General features: G+C 35.8%; 1 pseudogene; it reads right to left on the reverse strand.

Moving 5' to 3' along the window:
* Positions 1–4,690: 4,690 nt before the first annotated feature.
* LOC144361807 (uncharacterized) lies at positions 4,691–15,147 on the reverse strand (annotated as a pseudogene).
* Between the last annotated feature and the right edge of the window lie 3,891 nt (positions 15,148–19,038).

Raw genomic sequence — 19,038 nt, forward strand, 5'->3', positions numbered from 1 at the left:
AGAAACAGAAGCATGGTTTTAGAAGCTAATTTTTTTTAAATCACTTTTGACTAAAAAACACATTTTTGTGCATATTTCAAACTACAGTGTCCATAAAAAAAATACTAACAAAATGTTAAAATTCATACAATAAGCTTTCCGAAAATATATAGTTTTGCGGACAAGGGAAGTCACCTTGGTTTCCTAATTAACTAATTAAAATACCTGTCAGGTAAACTGCATCTCTACCTTAAAGCAATATTCAAGAAACATGCCTTTCCTTTTGTGACGAATACTGTGATATCTACCAGTGACTGGATAAATCGTTGACGAGTATCAAAGACAGCGTGAACTTTACTGCCACTAGCGCGCGCTATAACACGACGCATGCGTTCTCCCGCGCAGTTGTATTGCGCATGCTTTAGGGGAAATCTCGGCAAAATAAAATTTCGATATTGTTTCAGATAATGTTGATACCTTCAGCAATTAACACTGCACTTTCATTACGTGTATGTCAATCAATATAACCATATGCTTGAACAATTTATTTAAGAAAATAAAGTAAAAGCGAAATTGTAACTGGAGTATCTGAAGCAAAAGATTGACTTCATCGTTGAAATAGCTCTGCTTTCTTTTGTGGAGTGTCTTCTTCAGAACAAAGCAAAGCTAAATTCTTAGTTTAAAAAAAAATACCAAAAGCTGGTTGTTAGGTTTTAAAATTACTATTTTTTCAGTTCTAATATTAAATCATTTGAGGTGATGCACATTCTATGTTGTGTACCTAATGTTGAAGACCATATAGTTCTGTCAAATGAGTAATGACAATAGTTGTGTAGTGTGACGTAAAATATGACAGGATGACAACTTTTATCTCATACAGTTAAAAAAAAAAACCTAAGTGTTACACGTTTACAGCAAGAAATCAAATGACAACAGCATAGCACAAATTACTAGTTATAAACGTTTCTATTCATAATTATTATGGCTCATTAAATTACTAAAACACGTACTTTATTCATGTTCAATCTCAAAACTATACACATTTAAGTATTTAGTTCCTAGTCCTGTTTTTACGACTTTTATATTAATGTAATGACTTTGACTACTGGTAGGTGGCAATAACACCCATAAACAAGTTATTGTTAATGAAATAGTCCATAATGGCTGCATTTGAGAATAATAAAAGAACAATGTCAAAAAAATGTGCATGCATGTGAAATCAATTTTTAATGGTATGTTAAAATTGTTTTCAAACAAATTCAAATTAATTAAAGCTGGGAATACCTGTGTTATTGCTAATACACACAAGGAGACAATAATTCAGAAAAAAACAAAACACATTTTTATGAAATTGGCATTATGTTCCATTCATGAATACATACATGTTTACCAATTTAAAAGGAATTGAGGCCATATTGTACAATTGAAATGTTTCTAACAATATTTAAGGAATGGTTGCAACAAACTCATTTGCACCTCTCAATGAAGAATGTTTCTCATTGGCTTATTGGTCAACAGCAGAAATTGATCAGACTACATTATACAACATTTACTGGGAAGCAGTTTTTGCCCTTACCATTAACAACTAGCAGTTCATATGTATGTGTGTGATGGGGCTAGATTAATCCATCCCTAGTGCCGAGTCATTTTGGGCCAAAAAAGCTCGTTACAGGGAAACAACACATCTTTATCTTTGATACATTAATAAGTATATAGAACAAATTATAGTTCATACTTACAATTATTCTTGAAAATAGATAATGTGCATAAACAGCCATGTGTATAGTAGTGATACAACCATCATACATGTATCTACTATATAGTTTAGCCAGTGAGAGTAGTATAGTCATAATTATACATCTGTAAACGTAACGCCATAAGTTAAAGCCTGCCTTAATTTTGCGGTATTTTCACCCTACCATATTAGGAAATGCGAATCCCAAATATGTAATGATTACACGCGTAAGCGTCCTCTAATAATACACACAAACGTGGCTGCCACCAGGATTTGACTGGACGATACTCCCGTTGTACTGTCTTCATGCATACTTTGAGGTATCCTCGCAATAACCTCATATTATACTGACTTTCAGCACAATTTTACGAAACTACGAAGTAACATGGAAAAAAGTTCTGTTCCAGCAAAAGCACCTTGGCATTTTCAATTCATTAGACATCCAGTTATATGGGAATCAGCACAGCAGTGTTTACAACTTTGTCCAAACTTTCCATCACTTGTCAGATGAACCTTTCAAGCCAGGTTCGAGCAGCAAAATGCAAAACCCTCTGGCATACGTTTGGGAGATGGAATGTTGAAGCCCGTGGAGGTTAGTAATTCCATAAAATTAACCACGAGTTACAAGAACATTTAATTTAATTATATGAATGGATTTAATTGACTATTTTGGCTTATATATGAACATCTAAATTTGTTTATTTTATTACTGGAAAATCTGATTTTAAAAATGTGACATTAAAGACACCATGCTTTCACAACATGTTTGGCATAAATCTACATGCAAAGTCGCATTATTTCAACATCAAATATGCTTAAAGGTTTGTTATCACGTGCATTGATTTGAGCCCTGAATTGAAATCAGTAGTTTTAATTTATAAGTTATGTTTCTATTATTATACAACTTAAAAGTCAAGCAACATGGTACTGAATTCAACTTCAGAACATGCTTAACAGATACACATACCTGGCATTACCTCAGCCAGTCAGGTGGTTCCAATGGTGGTATTTTATTCAGTGCTTGCATGATGCCTGGAAGTTGGGGACAATCTGAGAAGCTTTGCATTACCTTTTTATAGTTTGTGTAATCACACAATGTTCGACTGCTTGGAAGTTTTACAAATCCAGAGTCTCTGACTGTTTCATAGGCTGCTCCTGGTGTAAATTTAAGTGCAATACACCATCTAATTATGGTTGGATGCCACCGCATCTGTCGTGAATCCTCACAACTAAAACATTTGTGTCAAGAGGTTTACCTTCACTCATAAGTCTACTGACAAGCCGCTGATAATTCTTCTTCAGTAAACATTTTTCCTTTCGCAAATTATCATATTATTAGATTTATTTGCATCTTTCTGGCGAGTTTTTCTGCGCCACATAGCACGCATGCACATAGCACGTTTCTGTATTTCATACAGCTGGGGCATCTGTTTTTCTCAGTGACCATTTCACAGCCCTTACTCCGAATAGTTTCATTGTAACAACTGCCATTCACACTCAACATCAACTGAGTCAATCTAGCTATATTCGTTATTACTGGGCTTACATTGTTACATTGTTCTGAGAATTAATCAGTCTCCCATGTACTGTCACACTTCATCGAATATCTTCATAAACTTTTACAGATCTGATCATTCTGTAGTCCACAAAACCATCATTTCCCCCCAGATTATTGAATTGTACACCAACTAGAACTGAATGTCTGTTCCGGCGTAGTTAGTCAAATGAAAAAATTGGAGGTGATTTATCAACATCCTGAAATTAAAAACAAAACAGTCGTAAAAAGAATTGTAGAGCATGCAAAAGAATGGGTGTCTCAACTGATTTTAAAACATTATACACTTTTCTCAGTTGTATTTCGCTGGTATGTCACAGAAAATGTCTTTATCAAAATTATTAAACATGGGATTTATGGAGACTGATAAAATGGTTTTAAATAAAATAAATTCTGGCAATAGTGAAAAAAACTATTAGGGAAATATTAACAACTAGCAACCTATCAAAATGACTCAACAATTATTTTCCAAGATTAAAAAAGAGCATAATACATTCCCGTTATATTGCATGCACTTGCTAATCAGTCTAATGTGTTCTATACAACTGGTTATTACATTCCCGTAAAAATTGCTAGAAATAATTAACACATTGTACCTTTTTTTTTCAGTAGTACATATAAATAACCATTTGGCCTCCAAAAGCTGTTAGCTTTACGAGGCATCCTGCCCTGGTGACTTGTAATCTTGTAGTGTAACTGCATACACTAGCAAGCTCCTTCGCTGCACTGATATCTTGCTCACATACCCACTAACGATATTTCAAAAAGTCAATTGAATCGTTGAAATTTGGGAAAACATTGAGTTGTCTCCCTGGACAAAATGTGAACATCTTTGCATCTCTCAGTTTATGATATCACTTTCCTTATCGCGGAAAAGATCTGATGCTAATATGTTTGTCTTAGACTGTTTAACAAAGTTATCTCTGATACCATCTACAACTTGCACAGATTTAGCAGCAGACTGAAAAGTCACATAGGTCCTTGTGACCTAAGCAGTGACTTAATAGTATGGACTTGGATTTCCACAGCATTGTCATTGGGAATATTTTTGCACAGACCACTGGATAAATTACTAGATACATTCCATTTATACTCAAATACTTGCCTTGGTGTTAAAATGGCAGAGCCATAAATGATACTTAGTATGAGCAGTTGCATCGTCCAATAAAATGTCAAACTTAGCGTTTCGAAAAACATGTTTACCATCACACATTTTGTAAGCATCATAGTGTCACGAACAAGTAAGACACATTTCATTAAATGTCCTACATCTTGTTCTGCAATTTGATGTGAAACATTAGTTTGCAAGAATAGCCAGCCATGACATGACTTTAAATAATTTCTAAATCGTCCAATTTGTTTGTACAGTTTGCCACATGGCTTTCTCCCCACAGTACATTTGTATCGGCCATCATTTAATTTCATGTTAGATGTGCTTGAGAAGCTGATTTCAAAGTGTAAAACGGAATCACCCACTGTATTTTTGTCATCACATAACGCTTCAGTATCATGCCAGCCTGTTCATTGATCCAGTCTACTTGTTGCTGTTTTGTTATTGTAGATACATCGTGTGGAGGAATGTTCTGCTTGGGTACATCATCTAATACTGATAAACCAAAATGTTCCATTGTTGTAACCAAGATGGGAGCATCAAGGCTGTCCTCGATAAATGCATGGTGTGACCTAAAAAAGATGTGCATTACAATTACATGTATACAATTTATTAGTCCCCTGTTCGTACATAGACCGAAAACGAGGACTTAGTGCGTTTGTGCATCCATCTGTTTGCACCTGTATCACAGACATGCCCGGGCGGAAAATATTTAAAATTCACACACACATAATTTCATACGTATGCACATGTACTTGTTTTATGATCCACTTTAAGATGGCTGAACGACGGCCATTTTTAAGCACTAGTTTTCAAATGAACTACAATACAACACTATCGGCTCCACTGACGTCTCTTCTATTGATTGAGCTTCTCAGCTGGTACAATGTATTCCTATCATTGGTACGCTTTTCTTTGTAGAACAGTTGGTAAATAGATAAAATACTTTTTTATATTCATTGTAAAACAATACTTATAGTTCCAATATTCTATGCTCACATCACTGTATTTGCATAGTAACATGCGCTAATGCAAATGACAAGTGTGCATCTATGGTCAAAATAAGTTTCTGTAGTTTACATTGCATTGTATTATTTTTATAGATCTTCTTGACCACAGATTCCAGGTTACGGTTACCAACTACTGCCTTACACATACTCTGCATGTCTTCATTGCTGACAATCTTTGTGGTTAATATGACAGTCAGGTCAAAACAATCTAAATAAGAAATATTAATAATGGATGAAAACCATCCAAATTGCTACAGATTTGTCTTATAATGATTAACTGTTAATCAATAATTAACTACTAAAAAAGAGATGTGCCAGTCTAAAACTAAATAAATAGTAGTTATAGCAATAGTCAAACTAGGCATAGGCTTAATTGTTTCCATGTGACAGTTTACTATTAAATTGTGAAACAATACATCTCCGCAGATAACAGATACATCGAATAACACTAAAAATTACTACTACTAAATAATGATACAAAACAGAAATTTTGGAAGAGTCACTGTCCAAAAAACATGGGAAATCTTCCATAAACACACATTTAGTATTATTATATATAGTAGTGGGTATAGTTTCAGTGGTACTGGCTACATCCAATTAATACAAAAGAACCTGAATGTGTCAACGGCAAATGAATGTTCATATACCACAATACTGGTAGATAAAACCATATGGTATAACGCTATGATTTGGATGACACACCTTAACATGAAACTCCTATTCACGGATTATTCTGGTCTACGTTGTTGCATTGCAATTCCTTTAATTTCTCTCGTCACCACGGGGTTTTTATTCTTAAGAAATCGTTTTGACATTCGGATTCTGGGAGTATGTGCAAATTTTTTCTCTTGTTTGCTTCAACTGGATTGCCAGACGGTCAACCTCTTGCATAGGCTTCAATTTAGATTTTGTTTTTCCTAAACGTTGTACTTTGTTGAGGTATTGATTAAACTCACGTTCCAAAAAACAATCATTTTCTGAATAATTGCCAACGACCAGTTTGATATATTCCCAATACTCGTAGATACTGTCATGATATAGTGATCTATAGTTGTTATCCAACAGATTCGAGCAAATTCTACAACTCTTCGGCGAAGACATGATCATGGCGGCCATAACTGGGACCGGAAGCGATTGGCTTGACGATTCTCATAAATAATTCATTCGTTGCACTCATTCAAAATAGTGTGTAGGCGTAGTCTTATTTTGTTGAGTCTCAAAGACAAAAAAAAAAAAAAAAAAAAAAAAAAAAAAAACTGGCGGCGATAATGGCACAGTGCTGTTATTGTAAAAATCATGCCTGATGTAGAACCGAGTTAAATTTCTAGATGTATGGAATTGTGTTCGGTGCTTGAGTCGAGGCGAGTTGTAGACGGTGACCTCTGCAGTGAATACTGAAAGCCGAAGTTGTATGTTCCTGCAATCATAACAGTGGCGGCACCATCAGTTCCAATTCTAACAGTCTACTGTAGTCAAGTTCTTTGTCGGCTATATACGATAACATATGGTCGGTTATGGTTACAGTGTTTAATGAGATTTGGTTTAAACGGCTAAGTCAATTTCAGAAAACGCACGCACACAGGCATACCTGTTACGTCAATATATGCAATATCAGAAGAACATTACTTGGGGTTTCAATCACATGAGTGATCCCTACTCAGAACAATGCGAATGGGCATAACCCATACTGGGAAGTCAATTTAAGGTGGGTCAAAATGACTGGCATCACGATATGGCGGATCGCGAGAACTGCATTTTCTGTAAATTTTCGATGCATTACAATTTTTCACTGTGATAGTGGTATGACATGATGTATGTTCAAAAACATACATCATGTAATTTAGACATATATACCAAACTCTTAATAAGTATGCTTCTGTTCCTTTTTTTACAATCTATGTACATTTCACATGTGTAGTAGTCTTAATGTTATTGCGTCTTGTGTCTACTATCACGAATGCCGAACAGTTTAGTCTCGCGGTTTCAGCGCATTGATATTGCCAGAATCGGGGTATCAGGTATAACATCTTTTCTGAACATGGCAGCTTCATTCACCCCTATAAAACCCCTGTTATCATCTGACTCATCTCTGTTTTGCAGTGGCGGTGGCACAGGAGGAGGGGGGACAGACGAAAATGTGGGGGCCTCCAAAATCAAGCCGAAACCTAAATTTTTTAAAGAGGGAGAATGCTCCGGACCCCCTAGTAAGGTCGCGCCTTCGGCGCAAGATTATTGAGCAGACCCCCCTCCCCCCCCCGCACAATTTCGTGCCGCCACCTATTTTGAAGAGGTTAACGTCAATAATGGTGACTGGTATTTGCGAGTTAGGAGTAGTAACAGGTATGTGATAATCAACAAGGACCAATTTCTGCAGTACAATTTGTTATCCGGTTTATGAAATCCCAAAACATATATGCACCGATGTATGGCATCGTTATAGGTCATGCATAAACCATTACACAGGCAGCAGATAACATTGACTGGTATGTCAATAGAGTTCTTGATAAATCGTTTGTCTTGTGTATTGGAATTCCAAATAGCAACAAAATCTCAGAAAAACTTGCTTGGATTCTTTTCCAAACAGTTACACGAATTTGGAATAATTCATTATACTTCAAAACTGTCAATAGGTGTCTATAGACTCTGAAACCTATGTGTCCTCGATGTCGAAATGTAGTTTGTTCTTTGAGATTTCAAATGATAAATCTGTCCAATACCGATATAAATCCATTACGAACAAAAATAGACATCAATGACAAAGTAACAAAACGTGGAAGACGCTAAAAAGAAAGTACCAGGTAGTGGCAAACAGATTAGAAAGATGTTGGAATTTGATTGTGAAGTTGAAAGAGCTCAGTTCAGTTCACATCAAATCAGAAAAAAACAGTAAGTAATGTTTAGCACTTCGGTCCCACTCGTGTTCTCCTGATCCCTCGTTCGGGCAAAGGATTTCATTCTGTCCCCCATATCAGGGTCTGATAGCTATTTTTGTCCTCCCCCCTCTGATCTCTTGGTTTCTTGATGGCCACCTCAGACCCCCTTTTCGGCTTAGCAGATCATCCTCGCCCTATGTATTTATCTCTGATTTTTGTGAGTATTAGGTTATAGCTTCGTAATTTTATTTTATTTATATCGTGTTTGACTGCCTTGCCTTTGCTGGTATACCATCTCTGTCGTATCTGGGTACCAGGTGCCGACAGCCTCGTTTTGAGTACATGTGTGTTATTTGCTTGAGTCATATTTTAATAAATGTCATTGCAATACTTAACCTGTTTGTAGTGTTTTTTTTTACATCAAATCAGAAAAAAAACAGTAAGTAACATTTAATAAAATTGTATATTATGTAACCTGATATTGTGAGGTAATTGTAGAGATATCTTATATACATGGACGTCCTTCACATGGCTGGTCCGATTGACATGGAACTCAGTATATATATATTTCCTGGGCAATGCCTTTGAAAACACTGTATGGTTACATGATTTGTAGGGTTTTATTTAAAGCTATTTTGATCATGATGTGCATGAAATACCGAATTTGACCTGTTCAAATCACTGTTCATTGCGGTTGTGTAATAAACTGAACAAAACAGGTAAACCTGTACTTCGACAACTTATTGCCAAAAATACAATATATTACCATATTTTGTGAAAAAAATGAGGGACGTGCGCACTCATGGCAGCATAGAGTTTGAATTGAACAAATGACGTCAACACACTATGAATTAAACTAGCCTGAAAACAATGAAATAAAAGAACAGAAACTATACAAGTATAGACGACACGTAATTCCATCATATGAAGCCATAGTAGTCAATTTAATCCATCGTCCGCCTGCACGTTGTTGTTCCGTACGGACATTCTTCCCTCAGATAATAACGTATTAATTTACCATTTCCAGTGCGACTAAAAACAAAACCATCAGATTCGGCACTAAGTATAGCTTGAATAGCTATGGTCTGAATATCAGTGAGTTGCATGATGTATGGATCTCGTCGCTGTATTGCCCCGACATCCAAGCCAGCACAGCTACCACTGTGCGCATGCAGCGACATTTATTCTCGGGGCAGGCATTTTCACCGCCTGGCAACCATCACGATGAAAACTAAGGCCAAACATTTACGGAAAACGGTACTTTGAGATGGTTTTTGCCCCCCTCCCCCCACCCGAACAGTGTCACAAGATTACCCCTACATATTTAAATTTGGTTGTTTAGTATTACTTCAAAGTTGTTTGTGCTGTTTTCTCGATTTTAGCTTTTCGGCCGGCGCTCTACAGCCCATAGAAATGCAAGGTAGAGTGGTGTGCGTCTTTAGTAGCACGGGGTGCGTCTTGTAACTTAGCTCCGCCCGAAAATTTTGACAGCTTGGCCAAGCGCGTTGATGAAAGAAGCAATATGATTGGCTGTTGGTAAACTCATTCCAAACTGTGAGGGCACTGTCACATACACGTACGTAGTCCTAATGAAATACTTCAAGGTGATAGTGGAGGGCTTCGCCGGAACATTCACCTTGAAAATTTAGGATGATTTAATCATTAACAACAATCATGGAAATCCAAACTTTTATGGCAATAATTACCTTGCCATTTCTCTTTGCATATCACTGAAACCATTTAAGATGTAATTTGGTTCATACATGTATTACAAATACAAACCTGCAAGTATTGTATTTTTTTGTTTCAAAAAATTGTTGTCTAAACAGATTACCTAGAATAATAATTATGCAAAATAACACCCTTACAAATTGCAATGTAGATTTGTATTGATATTTTTAAATGGCCATTTTCTTTTGTTTGTATTCGGATCCAACAAATTTAATAGCAGTTGTATCTGTCACAAACATTTTTCATTATGGAAACACTGGATAAGTTGAAAATTATAACACAACTCATGTTCATCAGCATGTTTTGCTAATGTTGGTATATCTTTAATTTTTAGTGTTACACAATTTTAACCTAGGTCAGTGATTCTCTTTGTAATTTTTAGTTTTAGCCATTTACAGTAGATCACCATCAGCATACTCAGAAATAGTAAGATACTCAACCTTACCATCAGATAAAAGTCTGAATGACTTCACAGCATTCAACAACCACCGACCTGGCATCAATGAAGATTATTTATTAAATCAAGATAAATTATATCAAGCTTTTGTAGCTTGGGAAAAATTAAAAAAATACACCAATCCGACAGAGTGATGGATGCATTATATTTGACGAAGTGAAAGTTCAGTTAGGATGACTATGAATAGGAATACAAAGACAATGGACATTATAGATCTTACAGTGGCTGATGATATTTAAGGTATGTATTCAAGATAAATCACTCTTTAATGTATTTCCATGGACCCTCTAACATAGGGATAGAAAACTGCGGCAAGTATCAAAGTCATTCATTGCCTGTTGAAGATGCATAGTCACTTGGGGCTGAAAATTAACGAATACCAATTTAAAAAAAAAAAAATCTTCCGTAGAATCAAGGGGGATTCGCATCAGTTCTGGGTAAATCAAGGAAAATACGCGATTTGTATGTGTGAAAGGAGTGAATGACTTCCTATCTTTTGTAAACAGTTTAAAACTTGCTTTGTTGGAAGTTTACTTTTAGTAATCGCGTTTTATTGTTTTTCAGACAGATGACGGATTATTTGCCATGATGTGATTATAATTTATAGGCAGATATTTAGTTTTAGCATTAGTATTAGAATAGCACTAACCGTGTAGAATAGTAATAGCATTATGGCAAAGTGCAATAACCAAGAAGTTGCCCTAGTTGAAGATGACATCCCTGGAGCATCACTGAATGGAAGGGATCCAGAGTAAGCGGGACCAGCACAATAAACGTGACCTTGGGATTGTGTTTTCCCGAGTGTTCAAATAATAGAAGCTGACATTTTTGGACTAACGTTATCTAATTGAAACACAAAACAAAAGTATTAGATGGATTACAAAATAGACTATAGTTAATATGGGCAAATGATTTGCTTGAGCCATTGGTAAATTATGGAATTAATTTTGCTGTGGAAATGTATACATGTATGAACAATTATGTGAATATGGTGTGTTATAGGAAGTAGGTGATGTCTTAAGTCTTTTGGTTATGTCATTTGAATCAAGAGGGAGAGGTTAAAGTACGTGATCGGAAAGTGATTACATTTGTTTTTTGGCAGTGAATGGCTTATTTGTACTTGACTGTGACCCACCCACCACTCGATTGTAATCTGGATAGTTGCTATTAGACATCACTAGCATGATTAGTTGGAAGACAGCTATGTAAAAATAGTGTGAATAAAATAATCGTCTGTAATGAACAAGGAAATAAAGTTTTAATTTTTTTATTCAACCAACAATAAACAACAAGTTTACAAAAACATTCGAGTAAGAATAAAGTAAAGTTTAACCAATGTAAATGGAATTATATAATTGTAATGAATGATTTGAGTAAGGTGTTGATTACAGGAATGTTCAACAGGAAGAACATTGTTGAAATAGATAATGCTTTGGAAATGATTGGACTTTCCATAATTAAATCTTGAGGCACATTGTAAATAAAACTGGTGAGGGGATGCTGAAAGCACTACCGTTCATTCGAGCATCCTCTCAATGAAAATTGATTCATGGTGCAAAAGCGCACAAGTGTTGACCCCTTAAATGGATAGGTGATTGATATCCAAATGATAGGCATCACCATCGACAACCAATTCACTAATCATATTGCCGAAAATACTATATCTTGTTGTTTTCAATAAGTTGATACTGGTGTCACAGTACCAGCAGTCGCATTTCCAACAACTGGATAGGTAACATCTCTTGATAATCTTCCATTATTTTCTCGTGCTCAGATGGACATTTACATTGCTGAGGGTGGTAAGAATATTCACAAAGAGAAAAAGGATAAAGCCGAGCTGACAGCTTTTCAACGTGGCAATGTTTTTCATCGCGAAAATTATGTGTACAACATAGAGACTGTCATTTCAGGGACAACCTTTTATTTTAAATTCAACTGCTATCATAGCTTGTGTGGCTCTCTATTTTTTACTGTAACTATGTTTAACGCTGCATGTAAGTATGGTCATTGCTCTTGTGTAGCTGGGAAATCTGGGCAGTGAAATCATTTAATTATTCTGATGTTTAAAGTTTGTGAATGTTCCTTATATGGATTTAAATATGTATGTGAAGAGATTTCACAAACTGATTCTAATGGAAACATACCAGTGACGTCAAATGACAGGGATGCAACGGCATACTGATGGAATTGAACCCCAACCTGCCATGGACATTTATGTGAACAAGTTAAAGGTGGGACATGACAATTCAGAAGATGTCAGTTGCAGTTTGTATCAAGCTGTGAAGGTGGATATTATTAATGTAAATAATGAGGTATTGCTGAAATCTCAATGTCTTGAAAGAAATCCCAAGAGTGGTGCTTTAATGATAGTATTATGCTAGATACTAAAGTGGGTGAAATGCCTAAAGGGTTCATTTTAAGCTATCATTTATCTTACAGTGAGGCACATTTTAAAGTGTTCATTTCAGTGCCTTCTGTACCCAGGAATTTATTAATACCACCATCCACCCTTATGCAGTTACCCTCGATTTCCTTTGTCATCTTCTAACAATGATACTTTCAACCAGCAAATACCCAATGGAATTAAACCATTATCATCTGAATGTTGATGAAAGTTCTGCATCATCTATAGAAGTTGATACTCGAAACCAGGCAGGTAATAGTAGATGGTTTGAACATCGAAAACCCATAGTTACAGCCTCAACTTTCAGTGATGTTTGCAACCATAAGCGTAATTTTGGCTGACAGAGTGATTGTTTAGACAGAGAGAGTTCAAATCTATCTATACTGAACATTATAAAATGTACAAAAACAAGGCATTAGAGTGTTATGTTGTATCCCAAACTGTTCATATACTTAACATATCAGTGTACAAATGTGGTTTAGTGATAGACACAGTATTGGGCTTTCTCGCCGGTACTCCTGATGGCAAGGTTGTTGATATGAATGCTGATCCAGTGTTTGGCATCTGTGAGGTTAAATGTCCGGAAACCAAGAAAAATGTTACACCTCTAGATGCATGTTAGGATCCTGCATTCTGTTGTGAAAATATTGACAACAAACCAATATTGAAAGAAAAAACATAAATATTATCATCAGGTGCAGGGACAAATGGCTGTAACTGGTGCAAAATGGTGTGATTTTATCATTTATATTTTCAAGTGTATCAGTGTCGAAAGAATCAAGTTCGACTTCTGCAAAAATGCTCTTCCAAAAAGTAATGTAACTTTTACAGTAAATTGTATGACCCTTATGTAATTAAGGCACAGAGTTCTATGAATTACTGTTGATTGACTTCCTGGTATTTTTATTACTGTGCCTAGACTCTTTTCAAAGACAGAAACATTTTGCCAACACTTTGTGTTCTATTTACTCTAATTTATAATTGCAAGGATCAAACCTTTCAATATCTGAGGGGGGTAAAAACGATCATTTTTTTTACCTCGATTGCAATTTCTTTTTAAAGAAAATGAAATACAAACCATTTTTTTGGCAACAACAAACTTTCTATTACAAGTTGTGCCTTGCAAACTTTGCCCCCCCCCTCATTCCTATCAAACCATTCATTGTTACATGATTCTTGTAATGGGAAAATGACTGTAATATAAGTGTTTAATATAAGTGATGATGGCATTTCACACTTGATCTCTGTATAATCCAGTATTACCCTTGTGGAAGGATACTTTTTTCTTAATGGACAATGGCATTGTTGCTACGATAACTTCTTTGTTTGGTCAAATATCCAAACTACCGAGTTTTAGATACATGAAGTTTACCCAAGTAATGATGATTCTACTTACTGTTGAATCTGAAATATTGTACAAATTTGCCAAATGATGCTCTGGAAAACCTTGTCTCAACCTGCAAACAACAAGAAAGTACTCTACAATGGGTTCAAGAGACCTGGGTCTACCTAATCTAACATTTGAAGTACCCGAACTATTTACATTTTGTAAGTCAACTTTTTCAGTTGCGGATTTCCAAAAAGTAATCTGTTCACCATTCTCACCTGAATCTAAAAATTCAAACGCACTGAGAAAAGTAGATGTATCTAGAAAGCCAGTATAGAATGCTATGTCAGTGTTTGACTTTGAAAATCTACCAACACAAAATTCACTCTGACTACATTTTTTTTCATGGGAAGCCACCCAACTTTTTGCAGTTTTTCAGTTCACCAGAAATGTTGATAATTTCTGGCTGTGAATATCCTTTAATTCCATTATTTCCTGCAGATGCAGAGTTTTCAGGTCTTCTATATCCTCATCTGCAGATGTACATTTATAACAGGATGTGGTTAATAATTTACCTTGATTGTCGTCTTGGCATTGTAGTACTGTGGTGTCTAGCCGAATTTTTTGGTGGAATTTTCAGGCTGGCAAGATAGATTTTCTCTGTTAGCGCGTGGTGGTCTCTTAGGTGACACAGTCCAACTGAACTTTGAGGGCACAGCATTGTCCACAAGAAGTCTTTTTCTTTTAGCAAGGGTGTATATGCAATCATCTTCTTTAAAGTGAAGTGAACACACCTTAGTGTTTTTCTGCATCTGAAAATGTTTTTCAGAATCACGCCTAATTGCATGTATCCACTGTTTTCGGAGTAATTTCTTGGTTGGAAAATTATAGAATGTAACCATGTGGTCTCCTACAATTCGATATCCTTTTCCTGTGCAATCAGGAACACAGCAATGTAGAGGCATAACTAATAAATAGTTATAGTAACTGTAAAAAGCAAATCGACAAACACCACAACTCCCAACAAAGCAAAAACAAAAAATAAAATGCGATTACTAAAAGTAAACTCTCAACAAAGCAAGTTTTAAACTGTTTACAAAAAAGATAGGAAGTCATTCACCCCTTTCACACATACCAATCGCGTACAATGTTCTCCCCAGGCCATTTTAGCGCCGCGGCCCCCGGCGCTATCAAATCTTCCCTGGCGCTATTGACTCGGGCGTCGCGATGTGATTACCACCATCATACTAGAGAGACAGACCTGTTTTACTTCCTGCACATGTTGGGGCTTTAATTACTGTCAAACAAAGGTCGATACTATCTGACAGACGGCGTAATTAACACCTCTGTCGCCGGTGTTTCGTTGGCACTCCCGGGCGGAACTCCCGTAGCCACGTGGTGGCTGTTCACGTATGCCTGTGCTCAAAGTCAAAACCCTTCACACGATTTAAAAGAAAGGGTACATTATAAATAATCTGTGAATTCTTTTACAATGAATTTTAAAAATATAAAAAGCGTTGATGTCAGGATCAGATTGTACCTTGCCTTTGCATCGTAAACACGCTCTCGAGATCGCCAATTATGCAGAAAGAAAATCAGTGTCCGCGTCCCGATCATGGTTCACGTCGCCGTCTACTCCGACGAAACGCAAACAAGATGGGCAATCTAGTTCCAAATTACAAGAAAGTAAAAAAAGAAAGACGGGTTTTGACAAATTATGGTTAACATCGTATGAATGGTTACGACAAACTCCAGACGAAAAAGGTAAGGAAAACAAATATTTTAATCAAGTCTCTCGAGGAATTACAGCATAAACAAGCAAATGGGGTTACAGGTCAGGCCTTGTGTTTTCAAGCGATTCCTCGGCGACCATTTTGTGTTTCGCTTCTATTTATTTTCATTTGTCGATCACAAAAATGATTTATAATGTTGATTATTTTTGGCAAAAACAGGTATGTTGCGTTTTATGTGTGGAAAACACGGAGTAAGAGCGAGAAACGGATCTGACGTCTGGATTAAGACGCCATGCACAGCGTTGAAAAAACAGAGTATTCAACTCGCATCAAGCATCAACTCGCCGAACCACAGTCCCTCTATCACCGGTCCGGAAACGCTTAGTATTCTATTGTACCAACCCTCGTAACGGGCAAATAAATCGTTGATACCTTATGCCGAAAATAAACTCCCATTGATGCAGTCGTGCATATCATTAACCCACAGGAAGTTACCAAGATACTTTGCGATTTGGGTCATTGCGCATGCGTCATTACCAGCACACGGATCACAACATTACCATGTGGAAGGCCTACGGCGATTTTGTCGAATTTGACGATGACAACATTGATTGGGATTTTGTTTTAGAAGACGTCATTGAGGAAGAAATACAAGAAGTGCATGAAGATAAACCATGCAGTTCAACCAGTGCCGAAAACATACCAGAGAAACCTAAAGAAGTCGTCACTCGTACAATGTTTTCTTGTCAGTTTTGTGAAAAAACGTATAAAAGTCCGAGTGGTTTTCGTGGACATGTGAAAACAGTAAAGACGTAAAGGGTAAGCTTTTTCGTTCATTTTTAGTGACGTTGTCAAGTTATGAATTTCATTTGGCCATTAAAAGTCGAATTTTGTCGCCGTTTCGATTTCAAACCCGTGCTTTAAGTCTTTTTCAATTCCTGCAGATTAGTCACCATATATATTTATAATTTTAGTTAACAAGATGAGTCGTATGAGGAAAACTGAACTGAAAGGAAGTTAACCATAGTCCCTATGTGTATTGACGAATTATTAAATGTGTATGTACGATTCTGCGGAAGTAGAACACTGGTGGCCACCTGTTCACTAGTTCACGCTACAGACTAGCTTGTGAATGATAAGCCAGTCATGTGAACGTGTTATTGTTTTGACAGATGTGTGCACGTGGCGTCAGTGAACACATGTTTTCTATGTTCAAAAATAGCTGCACAATTCAGCAAGTTCAGAATCTTCTTATTTTTTTCAGCTTCACAGCATATAATATTACCCAAGGCTAAAGTACAGCAACCGGATAAAACAGGTAATTCAGATTTTGTTTCACTAGTGATGAAAGAATGGAATATTTATTATTTTTATTTATATTTTATACTGTACACATTTTCTTTTTACAAGCATTATTATTATACGAATTTTTTTTGCCATATTTTTTCAATGCAATCAGCTCCTCTATGATAGAGAGAATGTGAATAAACTCTATCATAGACTCATATTAATATAGTGTACTAAATAGTAACTTCTTTTTTTCATTTAGCTTCTTCAGTACCAAGTACAAAAATTAAAGGTAAGAAAAATTTCCATTTAACTAATGGCCAAGTCATACATCATTCAATCCATTCATTTAGATTCTGATTTGTATTGTAATTAAAATACATTTGTTTTTCATTTCAGCATTTTTAAGACCTCCACCAATTTATACTGAAGTGAAGCTTGAAAATGATTTAGCACATCTAATAATCAAAGAAAGCTTAGAAAGAACTCCCGTGTGCTGAGAGTATTGAAGACACAGTAAAAATTAATTCAAAATTACTTGTACTTGAGCTATTGATGGAATAGCTGAGAACTAATTATGTAAATCAGGTAACTAATATGAACAGATTTAAGTGTAAAACTAATAAGGTCTGCACAATGTACCTAGTTTCATTGAAATGTGATTAGAACCCAAAAAATATTAATTACTATGCTAATTAGAGAGTTAATATGAACAGATTTTAACTCAAAATTAATCAGGCTGTCTATTGTCCTAGAGCATTTATGTACCAAGTTTTATTCAAATGTGATGATCAATACTTGAGATATCAGTATTAATTAATTATGTTAATTAGGTGATTAAGAAGCATACATATTCACCAAAAACTAATTTGGTGTATAGTCCTAGGTTCATTGAAATGTGATGGGTACTCTTTAAAAGTTTCATTGAAATTCAATGAGTGGTTTGTAGACATCAGTGCAACAGCCATAGAACAGCAACAAATTAGGTAATTAATAGGCACAATTATTTATTCCAAAATTAATCAGGTCTCTGCATAGTCCTAGAAAATGTCGCAAGTCTCATTGAAATGTGATGATTAGTACTTGAGATATCAGGTGAAAAGCTGAAAATTAACTAATTATGCTAACAAGGTGATTAATATGCACAAATATTTACCCAAAAACTAATTAGGTCTCTGCACAGTCCTCAAGTAACTATGTACCAAGTTTCATTGAAATGTGATCATTACTACTCGAAATATCAAAAGCTGAAAATTAATTAATTATGCAAATTAGGTAATTAATAATAATATTAACAGATTTTTACCCAAAACTAATCAAATCTGCGCATTAGTTCAGAGCATCCACGTGCCAAGTTTCATTGAAATCCAATGAGTGGTTCTTCAGGTATCAGTGGAACAGTCTTGGAAGAGCTAAAAATCAGCTAATTATAATGCAAATTAGGTAATTGTTATTCATAGATTTTTACCAAAACCTAATCAACTCTGCGCATTATCCCAGAGCATCTATGTACCAAGTTTCACAAAAATTTGATTAGTGTTCTTGAGATAACGGTGGAACAAAAAAAAGTGACATACATACAGACAGGGTAACTGCAAAGACTCCCTTTTGGGCTTCGCACACGGGAGTCAAAAACGTCATTTAAACAAGTTGCCGAGGATGAAAATCTTAGGGTCCCCAGCTCAGTACATGGATTTAAGATAACACACCTGGCTGATACATTGGTGAAGAAAATGGACTGCGGTGCTGCACTACCGGAACTTTTAATTACAAAACTTTCAAAAAAGCTGTGGGACATCGTTATGAGGCAATATGGCATGGTTTTTTTTTTTTTAT

This window comes from Saccoglossus kowalevskii, chromosome 6 (genome assembly GCF_978046115.1).
Source record: "Saccoglossus kowalevskii chromosome 6, keSacKowa6.1, whole genome shotgun sequence".
Classification (NCBI taxonomy): domain Eukaryota; kingdom Metazoa; phylum Hemichordata; class Enteropneusta; family Harrimaniidae; genus Saccoglossus; species Saccoglossus kowalevskii.